At 35.6% G+C, this 16,389-nt stretch overlaps 1 protein-coding gene across 3 annotated transcripts in view; it reads right to left on the minus strand.

The window, feature by feature from the left end:
• Positions 1-16,389, minus strand: part of LOC121389889 (kazrin-like) — a 132,102-nt gene that overhangs the window by 62,345 nt on the left and 53,368 nt on the right. The gene's annotated exons all lie outside the window — the stretch shown is intronic.

The raw sequence follows: 16,389 nt of genomic DNA on the forward strand, positions 1-16,389 counted from the left end.
AGTGTTCAGTTTTTGTTGAAATTGTTTAAGCAATTTGTTCTTGTTAACAATTAAACTAATTTCTTTGTAGTTCATTCACTTCCCACTAGAAAGATCAGTTCATTACGAATTTGACCTCTCTTGCTTACATTTGATTTGTGTACCTAAAGATAGTTTTGACGTCATGGCTTTTCTTTCGTGACGTCATCAGTTTCCTCAAGACTTTCATGTCTTGTATATTACATAGTTTGTCATGTAAGAAGTTTAAAGTTTAAGTTTCTAAACTATTTACACTATGGGTAATAAATACACTAACCCACTCGATACTCGGAATTATGGATTATCTGTCCCTCGTGAAATTAATGTTGTCAGTCAGTCAGTCACTCACTAAAGCACGTGACTGACAACATTGATTTCACTCGGGACAGATAATACATGATTCCTCATAACTCGTAAGTTATTGTCTATATATATCACTTCTACATGGGCTCCAAATGTAACACAAATCAAGATAAACTTAGGAGACTGGAACCAGGCACTTTGTACAAGAATTCTGCACTCTACCAACTGAACTCACCAGCTGATGTCATTAGAAATACATTACACAAACCATATTATAGTAAATAATAGATTCATTTGTGGGTACACCAGAATTCACCTTTATTATCAGGTAAGTGTGATATCAAGTGCTCTTAACAGCAATTTCAGCTTCAACTTGACAGTATTTTATAACCCACTAAAATTTATCACAATGTTCTGACAGCTACAACAAAAAATTGCAAAGGATGCTAATAATATTATCTTTAAAAACAAATATGGAAATTCCTAGATATTTCTGTCACAAACATTCAGACACGTCTGAAGATAACTGAAAAATGTTGCAATAATGGCAGCAAAAAAAAATCAATAAAAAAAATATAAAAAATCTACATACATTGTATCCCAAAATATTTCACAGTTTTAAATATAAATATATTTTGTTATATATACATATTTAAAAAAATCAAAAATCAAAAAATCTATACAGCATCACAAAATTTTTAACAATCTGTAATTAACCCACTTTTACCTGAAAATTATGCTAATAAAAATGCAGCGCATCAGACACCACCTCTGCCAACAGATAACGTAACATTCCGGTGTAAAACAAAAGCTACTCTCTCAATGCCACTGGATGCAGGGGGAGCCTGTGAACCTCAGTCAGGGATAAAGTGATGACTAACGCATGCCTCAAAACATCCCCTGCTGGTTCCTTGGAATAAATTAGCGACATGCCAATAGAGATGATGGCACTTGAAGCAAATACCGTCACATGCAGCTTCCTTTGTGATCGGAGACTTTGCTCGTCTAATTGCACCATGCAGATCCTGCAGTGCGTTCCCTTCGAGCAAGAGACCCACGGGGTCACATTGATTTCCTAGAGTGAAGCCGTTCGCAGAAGTTAGTCAGTGACAGGTCAGTTGCGAACAACGTGATGCCAAGATTACATGGAGTCGAGGAAAGATACCAGAGTCATTGTCACAGAGCAGGAACGCAGCATTAATTTGATATTAAAATTATGCGGATTTGTTGGAAACACCGAAACAGTTGTCACAGAGCATGAAATCAAGTTGGAAATGATGGGGTGAAAGCTATTAGTACAGGTATAATGTAATTCAAAATGAAATCTCTAAAAAAAAGACTGAAATTCATTTGAATGAACAAATGAAAAAAAAAATGGCTGAGACTAAACAGAACAAAGACAGGATAGAAATAAAGAAAAAGAAAGAAAGAAATGTTTTATTTAACGACGCACTCAACACATTTTATTTACAGTTATATGGCGTCAGACATATGGTTAAGGACCACACAGATTTTGAGAGGAAACCCACTGTCGCCACTACATGGGCTACTCTTCTGATTAGCAGCAAGGGATCTTTTATTTGCGCTTCCCACAGGCAGGATAGCACAAACCATGGCCTTTGTTGAACCAGTTATGGATCACTGGTCGGTGCAAGTGGTTTACACCTACCCATTGAGCCTTGCGGAGCACTCACTCGGGGTTTGGATGTAACAGAACAAAGACACGATAGAAATAAAGAAATAACAGAAAGGAGAAGTGGCATGTTAAGATTCCTAGCAACAAGAACAAACAACAAAAACTAGATAAAAATAGTGGGGAGGGGGGGAGGGGGGAATAATTAGTTCCATGAATTATATGAAATACTGTGCTTACATTTGGAAGAATACTACAACAAATAATAATACATAAATATGTTTGTTTTTTTTTTTTTAAATAATAAAAATGGAAAGGAAAGGAAATATTTTATTTAACGGCGCACTCAACACATTTCATTTACGGTTATATGGCATCAGACATATGGTTAAGGACCACACACATATTGAGGTGACTGTTTTACAGATGATTACTTATGAACAGAACAAATTTCATTAATCTAAGACTTGGAGAAATGAAGCTAAAGGCAACAAGAAATGTTAACAGACAGACGAACAGATCAATGGAAGAATGTATGAACAGTCGTTTGGATACAAGGACAACGTCATACCATAATACAACCATCAAAAATAAGCATGAGTTAAACACACAAAAGTGTTTTTAATAAAAATTAAAATTTATACTGTTCATATTTATAAACATACCGTAACACATTTCACCAACGGTTATATTTATAAACATACCTTAACACATTTCACCAACGGTTATATAGCATTGCACATATAACAAAGATAATTAGAGAGGAAACCCGCTAGTCTACTTCTACTCCATGGGTTATTCGAGGACAAGGATCGACCTTAGACCGATTGCGCATCAAGTGAGTGCTTTACCACTAGACTACGTCCCTCCCCTCCAACGAAGACCAATTCTAGACTACGTCCATCCCCTCCAACGAAGACCAATTCTAGACTACGTCCCTCCCCTCCAACGAAGACCAATTCTAGACTACGTCCCTCCCCTCCAACGAAGACCAATTCTAGACTACGTCCCTCCCCTCCAACGAAGACCAATTCTAGACTAGTCCCTCCCCTCCAACGAAGACCAATTCTACGTCCCTCCCTCCCCTCCAAAGACCAATTCTAGACTACGTCCCTCCCCTCCAACGAAGACCAATTCTAGACTACGTCCCTCCCCTCCAACGAAGACCAATTCTAGACTACGTCCCTCCCCTCCAACGAAGACCAATTCTAGACTACGTCCCTCCCCTCCAACGAAGACCAATTCTAGACTACGTCCCTCCCCTCCAACGAAGACCAATTCTAGACTACTGTGCATCAGACAAAGGAAGGAAGGAAATGTTTTATTTAAAGATGCACTCAACACATTTTATTTACAGTTATATGGCGTCAGACATATGGTTAAGGACCACACAGATACTGAAAGAGGAAACCCGCTGTCGCGACTTCATAGGCTATTCTTTTCGATTAGCAGCAAGGGATCTTTTATATGCACCATCCCACAGACAGGATAGTACATACCACGGGCTTTGATATGCCAGTCGTGGCGCACTGGCTGGAACGAGAAATACCCCAAAGGGCTCACCAATGGGAATTGATCCCAGACCAACTGCACATTGAGTGAGTGCTTTACCACTAGGCGACATCTCGCCCCTTCAACAAAGACCGATTCTAGACTACTGTGCATCAGACGAGTGCAGTTTACCACAAGACCGATTCTAGACTACTGTGCATCAGACGAGTGCAGTTTACCACAAGACCGATTCTAGACTACTGTGCATCAGACGAGTGCAGTTTACCACTGGCCTACATCCCACCAGATCACAATCGGAGAAGCAATACCCATATCTCGCCTTTTGGACTTCAACAAGGTGAGATAAAGAGAGCAAAAAAAACAGTAGCCATGCTTTCCACACCAGCGAACACATCTTGATTGGCAACTAATGATTAACTCACACTGACAACAACACTTCGCTCAAATAATTTTTCATTTAGAGCCCATTTCCTTAATAAGAGGCTTCCTATGAAATTTGAATCCCCCCCAAGGCATTAATTTTCACACAAACTGTTTGGTGCGTTAATGCTGGATTAGCAGTAGGCAGTCAAGAGAGATCTGTTCCACTTGATAAAGTCAGTCATTTACGCTGCTAACCAGACAGGTGCACAAAAATTAACACTACTGATAAAAAAAAAAGATAAAAAAAAAGAAAAGAAACAAAAAAGAAACAAAAGACCAACAGCATAGTGGATAAGCGGTTAGCAATCACAATTATAAGGTTCACTGGTGTGTGTGTGTTCATAACTGGCTTCAGTGGTGTAGTGTCTAAGCCATCAGTTCTAAGTCTTATAGGTGCTGGGTTCAAATCACGGTACTGGCATGATCTCAGTTTTGACATCTCAACAGGGAGATATAAGGCCACTACGCTGACTTCTCTCTTACAACAACTAACCATTAACTTCTGTTCCAGACAAATTACCCAAGAAAGTTAAAGTGTAATTAAACCTAGGACTGCATGCTTGAACCTTAATTGGTATACATGTATGCACGGAAATCAAATTAAAATAAATGAGTGAGTGAGTGAGTGAGTGAGTGAGTGAGTGAGTGAGTGAGTGAGTGAGTGAGTGAGTGAGTGAGTGAAATAAATTAATTAAATTAAATAAAATAAATAAAAAAATTAAATATAAATATATAAATAAATAAAACTTAAACAATATAAATAAATAAATATATATAAATAAATAAAAAAATAAATAAAATAAAATAAAATAAAATAACCAAAACAAAATGTACATAAATAAATATATAAAACTTAAGCAATTTATGATCAACATATTTTTTAATTGCAATATGAGATAGATATCTCCACTGTTGTTCAATTTATCCGACATTTTGGCACATGTATGTGTGTATGATATATTACTGATATTGTTAAAATAAGAAAAAACCTTTAAGGTGCTTCTTTTTTTGGGGTGGAGAGCATATATAAATATATGAAGTTATAATTGTTTTAATTTTTCTCCTAAAACAAAAAAAAAAAAAACACTCTTCATAATGACATAAAGTTATGACTTTTGCTTGAGCCTTCTGCAGTGTGAAATTTAATATACAACAGTCATTTTCTTCAAGAGGAAATAAAAAAACCAAAACCCAACGGCATCCAAAGTCCTTGAATGAGGATTATCGAGAGAAAAAACCTCCCAAAAAACCTAATGCAACTGTTTAACACTGACTTTATTCAAGATTACACAATCCATTCCAAACAGGAAAATTCAGAGACAAAACATATCAGTGTTTGTAAGTGGAGGGTTGTCAATATTGAACAATAACACAAACATCTTTTTAACATTCAGATACTTGCAGATGCAAACAGTGTTTAAAGAAAACCTTAAATCCCCGGTGCTGTGTGAGTTTTGTTAAAAAAACAAGAAAGTTTGTGTACTTGATCACTTTCATTGAACAAGATTAGGATCAAATAATATCCACATATTTGAATATATCTGAATAAACGGTTTACTTATCACACGGAGTAAGATAAATAAAACAGTTTCTTACACACCCCTTGATTATTTTTGATAACACATACATGTAGTTGTCTACACACGTATGTGTGTTAACAATATTTCAAGACATACAAATGGCTGCTCCTAGATGATGACCAGGGGCCTAATTCACTAAACTCTCGCAGCTTTGCGATATCGCAGTGCAATGCTAAAAGACTTGCAAAGAGGATGCTTTGTTGTCTAGCAGAGCCTAAGAGAGCTTTGTGAATTAGGCCCCTGGTCACCAATGCCATACATCCAATTAAAAAACAGCACAGTGTAAATCGATTACACCGTGAGGTATAGTTAACCTGGCAATCATGTGTCTGTGATGCGTAAGTCAGCTACAAAATGCAATGGCTGTAAATAACTTAGTAAAAACAGATGTTAAAATTGCTTTAAACCTGGGGTTTTTGAGGATATGTAAGAAACAGAATAACACATTCATGTCCGTTAGATACCATTTATCTCACAACTCATTTAATACATTTTAAAACAACTTGTTGTGAGATAAATGTTATCTAATGGCCACTCATGTATTATTCTCTGTTTACTACATACTAATGGATGGTGCATCTATAAAGATCCCTTGCTACTAAAAGAAAAAAGTAGAAGGGTTTCCTTTCTGAGACTAATGTTGGTGAGAATTACCAAATGTTTGACATCCATGCAATAGCCGATGATTAATTAATCACTGTGCTCCAGTGGTGTCATTAAACAAAACAAAGTTTTGTCAGTAATCATGTACCTTTAAGAAACAGAATCCATTTTCTAGACGGGACTCAATCCATCAAACCGAAATAAAAAAAAAACAAAAAAAAAACGTCACAGCCAATGAAAATCATGAGAGAATTGGAATCACTCTCTATGCAAACAAATCCATGGCCACGTTGAGTCATCAAAATGAACACCCACCAAAAAAAGAAAAGAAAAGAAGGTTATGGTGACAAAACACTTTTAAAAAGAGTTTTAAAAAGAAGAAGTTCAAACTACAAAGATTTATCTAAAACATTAAATGGTGTGACTCAACCTGCTGACTATAACATTTATTGTTTATTATTCATTGTGGTTTAAAATAAACAGGATTTTACGTATCATATATCACACACTTTGATGATGATCCCAGGTGCAACTCTGTGATCAAGGTCACACTGTGGAGCTTTCACCTGCAGTACGATGAGTCACAACACTGATCACACCAGGGGTGGGACGTAGCCCAGTTGTAAAGCCCTCGCTTGATGTGCGGTCACTCTGGGATCAATTCCCCATCTGTGGGCTCATTGGGATATTTCTCACTCCAGCTAGTGTACATCAAAGGCTGTGGTATGTGCTATCCTGTCTGTAGGATGGTGCATATAAAAAAATCCCTTGCTGCATTAGAAAAAATATAACGGGTTTCCTCTGTCTTCATGTTAGAATTAGCAAATGTTTAACATCCAATAGCCGATGATTAATAAATCAATGTGCTCTAGTGGTGTCATTAAAGAAAAACAAACTTTTTGATTCCACAACTACAACCAGTGCACCACGACTGTGGTATGAACTATCCTGCCTATGAAATGTTATGGAATAATTTAGTTTTCCAGTGTCATATCAAATTATTTCATGTGCTGCTGTTGTTTTGGACAACTATTCCTTTTTCATAGGTTACACACCACCATTAATTACTTCATGCAATTCAATAAAATTTTTAGGTCAGAAGATATTCTGTGAAAAATACAGCATTAACAAGAGTGGTATGTGACATGGGAGTTTTAGGGAGTGTTTTCCCTTGATAACTACCTTGCAAAATGTTGTCAGCCACCCATATGCCAGATCACCACATGATTTTGCTATTATACTAGTAGTATACCACTTGCACAGTTGTTATCAGTTAGTCATATAAATAACAAGTAACTTAATTAATACCAGTGGGTTATTTAAATGCTACACACGTCAACCTACTTGTAATCATCAAAGAAAGATTTCAAAATGCATTTCAGAAGTTTGATTTATTATTTTAATGAGGAACTATTTCGAAAACTGGACTATACTGAGCTGCTACAAGTAATAACATATGGCAAATGGTGGTGTGTTGGCTTTAGACATGTGCATGGTAGAATGTACATTGTAGCTCAGTGGAGCCATTTTCCCACATTTCAACCAGTACCTCACACACAGTATATCAAAGGCCATGGTATGTGCTACCAACTGATTAAATGCAACATGCTACACTTTTTATACATTAAAAGTTTGTTTGTTTTGTTTAACGAAATGAAAAATACAGAAACATTACACATAACAAAAAATTTAGATTTCCGGATAAACCTAGAAAACATTCATTTCTGAATAAAATCAAACATACAAACCATGAATAGAATAGAATAGAATAGAATAGAATAGAATAGAATAGAAATGTTTTATTTAACGACGTACTCAACACATTTCATTTACGGTTATATGGCGTCTGACATATGGTTAAGGACCACACAGATATTGAAGGAGGAATCACGCTGTCGCCACTTCATAGGCTACTCTTTTCAATTAGCAGCAAGGGATCTTTTATATGCACCATCCCATAGACAGGATAGCACATACCACAGCCTTTGATGTACCAGTCGTGATGCACTGGCTGGAGCGAGAAATAGCTCAATGGTCCCACTGACGGGGATCGATCCCAAACCGACCGCACATCAAACGACGTGCTTTATCACTGGGCTACATCTCGCCCAGAATAGAATAGAATAGAATAGAATAGAATAGAATAGAATAGAATAGTATAGTATAGAATAGGATGTTTAACGATACCCCAGCACAAAAAATACATTGGCTATTGGGTGTCAAACTATGGTAAATGCAAAACAGTAATTGATAAACCACATCATTATAAAAATGCAAATATCACAGATAGGTAAAATTAAAATCTAGAACAAAAGTCAGTATCACATAAACCACCAAAGTAGTATTATCATTATAATACATAAAAACTATCATGGAAGTCTACAAATGGATGATGACAACAAAACAATATCAACCAATAAAATAAACCGAAACAAAAGAAACAACCAAAGCCCTTACCAGTCTTCATTAGATTCCTGTCCATTGGTCCTTTGTCGTCTTGCAACATAATTAATGTCAATGTGAAAACAAATTTGATTTGTGTGAGAAAACAAATATGATTATGGGGAAAGATGACTTCCAACAGGACATGCAGATGGAAACTAGCAGTGCAATGCAGCATAGGTTGTTCCAACTTCTAAGAAAGAAAAATGTGCAACTGTAATCTTTTTAAACAAGACCGGTTCCAGCACTACAGCTGGCATGTGGTGAGTGTGTTGTTTTTCTCAAGCCCCTCCACTGTTGACAGTCTCTTCTCAAATGTTTGACTGGGCAGGTCTCAAGGTCACGTCTTTATGCCACTTTTAATCACAGTTAAACACCAAGCCATACCTTTAGCATGTTCTCAAAATTTTATTTAAAAACAAAACAACAAAAAACCCACATCATTTAATGTTTGTTGTTTTTTAGTTATATTTCTTTCGTTTTTTTTCAGATATATATAATACCAAGTTCCAATATATTACACTGTTTGCAATCAAATATTGATCATGTTATAAAATTTGTCTTTTAACTAAATCCATCGTATGTTGTTTTGTGGTGGGGGTTTTCAGTTATATTTCATAAATAGTATCATATTTTAACATATTAAACCTGTTTTTTAGCAAAAAGGTTATGAAAACAAAAATTCCTAAATTTTAATACTGGGGGCCGGGTACTTACCTTGAGCATGTTCTCAAACTTTTATTTGAAAAAAATCCATTATTTAATGTTTGTTGTTTTTAGTTAAGTATATTTCTTTCTTTTTATATATAATACCAAGTTTCAATATATTACACCATTTGCAATAAATCAAATATTGAGCATATTATAAAATATGTCTTAACAAAATCGATCATATGTTGGGGTTTTGTGTGTGTGGGTTTTTCTAGTTATATTTCATAAATAATCTCATATTTTAACATATTAAACCTGATTGCAATCACACCGTAATCATATTATAAAATTTGTCTTTTAACACAATCCATCATAACATAAATAATCCATCTTAACATTTGTTGTTTTTTCAATATAATCTGTCCCGGGTCAGGCGTCCAGCTGTCCAGAAACGGGACAGTCGTGCTTGAAAGCCTAGTAGTATATGAGCATGTTAAAATATATTGGACTTGGACTTTTCAGTATAACATTTTAACACATTAATCATGTTTATAATAACATCTTGATCAGGTTCTAAAATTTAGTTTTTAACAAAATCCATCATTTAACATTTGTTTTTTTCAGTTATATTTCATAAATAAAATCACATTTTAACATAATAAAAATTTTTTAAAGCTATCCCTTGGATGTGTTTTCAAAATTTAGTTTTTAACAAAATCCATCATAATGTTTGTTTTTCAACTGTAGTTTATAAATAATATCATGTTTCAATATACATGTATTAAGCTGTGTGCAATCACACCTTGATCATGTTAGAAAATTTGTCTTTTAACAAAATCCATCACAACATTTGTTTTTCAATTATTTTTCATAAATAATATCAAATTTTAACATATTAAACCTGTTTTCAAACAAATCTTGATCATGTTTTTAAACAATTAACTTTTCACAAAATATATATACATTATAAGATTGTTTTAAAACTATATAATGATAGATATCACATTTTAATATATAAGCACATTTAAGAAACCAACCATATATTAACCACATTCTCAAAATTTAATTTTTATCAAATTCATCAAAAGTTGTCAGCTTTTAAAATTATTATAATTCATAAATTATAATATATTTTAATGTAATATTCATAGTTAAACAAGCAATGTTGTAACCATTTAAAATAAAATTTTGTTGCTGTTTCATAATTATATAATAATATTACATTTTAATATGTCACTTCTAACTGCAGTTAAATAACAAGCTAAGCTTTAATCATGAATTTTTAAAAATATAACCTTTCATAAAAGATATTAAACTAATAATGGCTTTTTACCATGATAATTAAACTGTAATGAAATAATATTTTTTAAATGTTACACTTTTTACTGTGATAATTAAAATGTAATAAGAGATTCTAAATGTATTATTACACTTTCAATTAAACAAGATAACCATGACAATATTAATTTCATATCCATCAGGATTGTACAGTCTTTTTTCCATCTATAAATCTGCAACTAAATTGTCTTTAGATTTAAATGAATAACATTTTCTTTATTAGTTTCTTGGTAGTTATTAGTTTCTTGGTAGTTATTAGTTTCCCTGTAATAAAACAAAGAACTTGGTTTATTGCCTTGCTTTTACTGCAATAGCCATTACGTAAAATATTTGATGTAGCTGTATAAACGCAAGCTTCTAGCCGTAAGCTATATTCTTAACTCTGGACCAGTCTAGGATTCCTCAGTCCAATCGTTTTTGTGATCTTTGCCTGGAGCAAGTCTGTTAAAATCAGATGGGAGGTAAAATGACGTAATGTTTATTGTTTAAAGTTAACTTAGAGATAATATTGTTAATGTTACAAACTGGTTGTGGTCCTTCATTGAACTACTTAAAGGCATACTGTCACGGATTTAAGGACCTTATTTCTCTAAAAATGGATAATAAAATAAAAAATTACATTAATTGTTTGAAACCAACTCTAGCTATCGCATCACCGTAACTGAACCACAATGGAGTGAAATCCATGTCAACCCTCTCAGGCAATTTTAGTTTTTGAATTATGGACCATTGCCATAATTCAATTATATTTACAAACTATCATTAATAAATGGAGTATGGTAGTTATGAAAATGGTTGAATAAAGAACATTTAGGGACAAATCAAATTATTTTTGTTCAGGTAATACTTTGTTAGGCCCTTAAATAGATCAGTGGTCTGTGACAATATGCCTTTAATAGCTTGGTTTTGGACTATATTTTTCTTTTGTCTTGGTACCATTTCCCTCACCAAGTTGTGCAAGGGATATATTATGGTGTATTTATAGAGATTAATAACTAATTAATGATATAGGATATTGGTTTTACCCCGTGAAGGTAAGAATGGGCCTGAACCAGATAATGACTAAGCCGATATCCTATGTCATTAACTAGTCATTATCTTGATCCTGCAGACCATACAAATTCAGGGGGAAAAAGCTATTTATTACTGTTATTTCAGCTACGATACATTGTACGATGACCTATAGAGGTCAATTGAGCAATTTTGTAATGTAGCTATGCATGTGACATCACATGAGTGAAGTCAAAAATCATATCCTGTTACTATACGGATATGACTTTGAGTCATCATAATCTGTTTATGGAAACGGTGAATATAGGATAAACTGTATTTAGCCTGTTTATCCCTTGTGTGTGTCCATCCATCCTTCCATCCCTCCATTAAATCATACTTCCATCCCTCCATTAAATCATCCTTCCATCCCTCCATTAAATCATCCCTCCATTAAATCATCTTTCCATCCCTCCTTTAAATCATCCTTTCATCCCTCCATTAAATCATCCTTCAATCCCTCCATTAAATCATCCTTTCATCCCTCCATTAAATCATCCTTCAATCCCTCCATTAAATCATCCTTCCATTCCTCCATTAAATCATCCTTCTATCCCTCCATTAAATCATCCTTTCATCCCTCCTTTAAATCATCCTTCAATCCCTCCATTAAATCATCCCTACATTAAATCATCCTTCCATCCCTCCATTAAATCATCCACTCATCAATCCGAAACAATGCAGGCATCCATCCATCCATCCATCCAAACTAATTTCAAATCCACAAATATTAAGATGACTTTCTAAAAATGCTTTAACAAAAACAAAAAACAAACATGGAAAGCCACTCCCAGCAACAACAAAGAAAAATAAAAGATTATGCATAATCCTATATTATAGTATATAAAATAATTGGCACAAGTTTTATGGCTGGTAAATGCATGTGTACTAGGTTCACACCCCTATAGGTAGTACTAAACCAAATAACTTCTCGCTGGGTCCCTGTTATCTCTAAGCAGCTTAACCCTCTTTTTTTTTCTGATTCACTTTAAAGGTGAGGGGTGGTAATATTTATATCTGTGGTGAATATGTCTATTGAAAGAAAAAAAAGTAAAGTTTGTTTTATTTAACGACGCCGCTAGAGCACATTGATTTTTTATCTTATCATCGGCTATTGGACGTCAAACATATGGTCATTCTGACACTGTTTTTAGAGGAAACCCGCTGTCGCCACATAGGCTACTCTTATTACGACAGGCAGCAAGGGATCTTTTATTTGCGCTTCCCACAGGCAGGATAGCACAAACCATGGCCTTTGTTGAACCAGTTATGGATCACTGGTCGGTGCAAGTGGTTTACACCTACCCATTGAGCCTTGCAGAGCACTCACTCAGGGTTTGGAGTCGGTATCTGGATTAAAAATCCCATGCCTCGACTGGGATCCGAACCCAGTACCTACCAGCCTGTAGACTGATGGCCTACCACGACGCTGGTACAATATGTTGATTGATACGCTGCAGGTAGGAGTTTTAGCCACATATGTTACTATTGTCATCCATGAGATTTTATTTGGTGGTATATAGGCTCTACCAGCTGTAAATAGAGTAGGTTCCAACAGCTCACTGAATAGGTTTTACGACCACTATACGAACTCCCTCGTTCACCAATTGTTTGATTAATAAATCAATGTGCTATAGTCGTGATAAAAAAACCCCACATTTTAATTTTAACTTTGGTTCACTAATTATTAAAAACTAAACCACTATATGTAAAGCTTGTTCTGGACAGACAGATCAGACAGTGTTCCCAGAATAATGTATTTGAAATTTAAATTGGATTTTAAGCATGGAAATAAAATAAAATATATAAATTATCACCATAATAGCAAAAATGTTTTACTGTACTCTCTTGCCCATCCAGCTGGCCTCAGTGGCATCGTGGCAGGCCATCGGTCAACAGGCTGGTAGGTACTGGGTTCGGATCCCAGTCGAGGCATGGGTTTTTTAATCCAGATACAGACTCCAAACCCTGAGTGAGTGTTCCGCAAGGCTCAATGGGTAGGTGTAAACCACTTGTACCGACCAGTGATCCATAACTGGTTCAACAAAGGCCATGGTTTGTGCTATCCTGCCTATGGGAAGCGCAAATAAAAGATCCCTTGCTGCTAATCGGAAGAGTAGCCCATGCAGTGGCGACAGCGGGTTTCCTCTCAAAATCTGTGTGGTCCTTAACCATATGTCTGACGCCATATAACCGTAAATAAAATGTGTTGAGTGCGTTGTTAAATAAAACATTTCTTTCTTTCTCTTGCCCATCCATGACAAAACAAATCTTATTACGGTTGTGTTTTTTTTGTGGGGGGGTTTTGCGTGGGTTTTTTTGTGGGTTTTTGTTGGGGGGTTTTGGTGGGGGGGGGGGGTATTGTTTTTTCTTATCAATAATACAGCACAGCACCACAAGTCAAAATTGTATAGCTCATGCAACAGTTGTTGGTTGATTTGCTATTCTCAGGGATTTTTCCCACAACCTGATAAAATGCATACAATCAGATTAACATTAGCTCTACCGGTCTACCAGTAGATCTAACAGTATTGTGTGGACTCCCATGTCCAGGTGACGTTTCTTCTATAAATAATAATTTAAATATTGACCAATTACACTTCGCCTTTTATAGCATTATTCGGGAGCATACAAATTCTAAAAATATCGGGCAAGACTATTTATGCAACAGGCGAACTTGTTGGGTCTATTTCAACATTAAAAAACAGTGGGAAAAGTGCAGTAATAAACTCTGGATTGTATACTAGTATAAACAGATTTATGGCTATACCATCACATGTTTTTGTTCGTCCTGAAACAAATTTTATATTGAAATTAGTTTCCGGCATACTTCGTAATTCACCCGAATCATTTCGTATACCCTCGGCTTAATCCCAAATGTTTTCAAATTCTTTTCAAATCACTGGCATGATTTTGCAAGTAAGGTTTTGATTGTTTGAATGAAACGTCAATTGGACATAAGCTCCAACGGGATGCTATTAGATCCACAGGTAATAGTAATTAACCAGTGGAGCTAATTTTAATTAGATTGAATCTAATCTATACTCTCATATCTTTTGTAACGGTACAAATCAATACCCTCAAAATTGCAGTGACATTTTCTTTAGAAAGGTTAAAAATTAATTCAAATAATCCTGCAAGTGATTAATTAACGCAGTGTTCAATCATAATGTAGTTACTAGTTACCATGCCCTCCCAGTCATCCCATTGAGCTTTTATTCTTCAGTGCAAAACATGCAATGACTTTGCCCGCCTTCAACAATTAGGACCGGCCTCGGTGGCGTAGTGGTTAGGTCATCGGTCTACAGGCTGGTTGGTACTGGGTTTGGATCCCAGTCAAGGCATGGGTTTTTTAATCCAAATACTGACTCCAAACCCTGAGTGAGTGCTCCACAAGGCTCAATGGGTAGGTGTAAACCACTTGCACCGACCAGTGATCCATAACTGGTTCAACAAAGGCCATGGTTTGTGCTATCCTGCCTGTGGGAAGCACAAATAAAAAAACCCTTGCTGCTGATCAGAAAGTGTAGCTCATGTAGTGGTGACAGCGGGTTTCCTCTCAAAATCTGTGTGGTCCTTAACCATATGTCTGACGCCATATAACCGTAAAATAAAATGTGTTGAGTGTGTCATTAAATAAAACATTTCTTTCTTTCAACAATTAGAATACAATCAAAGTCAAAACATATTCCTCATGGAAACCCTGCTTACTCATCCAAGTAACAGAATCTTCTTCATTTTATTATTATTATTTTTATTTACTAGTTACCATGCCCTCCCAGACACCCTGTTGAGCTTTGAGTTTTCAATGTAAAACATATTCCTAATAGAATCCCTGCTTACTCATCCAAATAACAGAATCTTCTTCACTTTATTATTATTATTTTTTAAATATACACTTTATCATACAGCCTAACAGAACCTGACACTTGACTAGTCAGTTTAAAAAAATATATATATACACACTCTATGACACCACCCCATAGAACCTGACACTTGACTAGTCAATTTTTAAAATATATATATACACACTCTATCATACCACCCCATAGAACCTGACACTTGACTGGTCATGGAACTGTTGGCTTCTGGTTGGAGCTAGACAATAGCGGACAGGCACATCTCCAGCGTGACATTATGAACTTGTTAGCCAGGTAACCACAAGCTGTCCAAGATGCTGAGCTATTGTCACCATTCAACAAATGACCGTCGTAAGCCAACGTGTCCCCGTACCAAGACTAATCACCTCAAACAGAGTGACAACAGGTAAGTGTCCAGCCATTAAACAACTGAGATGGGCTATCAATTGAGATGGCTGTTATTAGAAGGTACCAGCAAGTACAAGCTCGTGTGGGCTTGCACATCGTGTTGGAGGTCAATGGTCGGCACGTCCCACTGCTTGATGGTGGGCGAAGCTAAACATTTATGTCGGATGAAAATGTATTATTGTTTTTATGTCTTTTGTCCATGACATGTAATTAAGGCCATAATCTACTGATTTTATTGTGAATTATAAAGTTTGTTTTGTTTTAACGACACCACTAGAGCACATCGATTAATTAAGCTTCGGCTTTTGGATGTCAAACTTTTGGTAATTCTGACTCGTAGTCATTAGAGGAAACCCATCTACATTTTACCATTAGCAGCAAGGAATCTTTTATATGCAATTTCCCAAAGACAGGAAAGCACATACTTTGACCAGTTGTGGTGCACTGGTTGGAATGAGAAAAAACCCTATCAGCTGAATGGATTCACCAAGGTGGTTCGATCCTGTGACACAAGCACCCCAGGCAAGCACTCAACCACTGAGCTAAATCCTGCCCTCTGTATTGTGAA

This window comes from Gigantopelta aegis, chromosome 15 (genome assembly GCF_016097555.1).
Source record: "Gigantopelta aegis isolate Gae_Host chromosome 15, Gae_host_genome, whole genome shotgun sequence".
Taxonomy (NCBI): domain Eukaryota; kingdom Metazoa; phylum Mollusca; class Gastropoda; order Neomphalida; family Peltospiridae; genus Gigantopelta; species Gigantopelta aegis.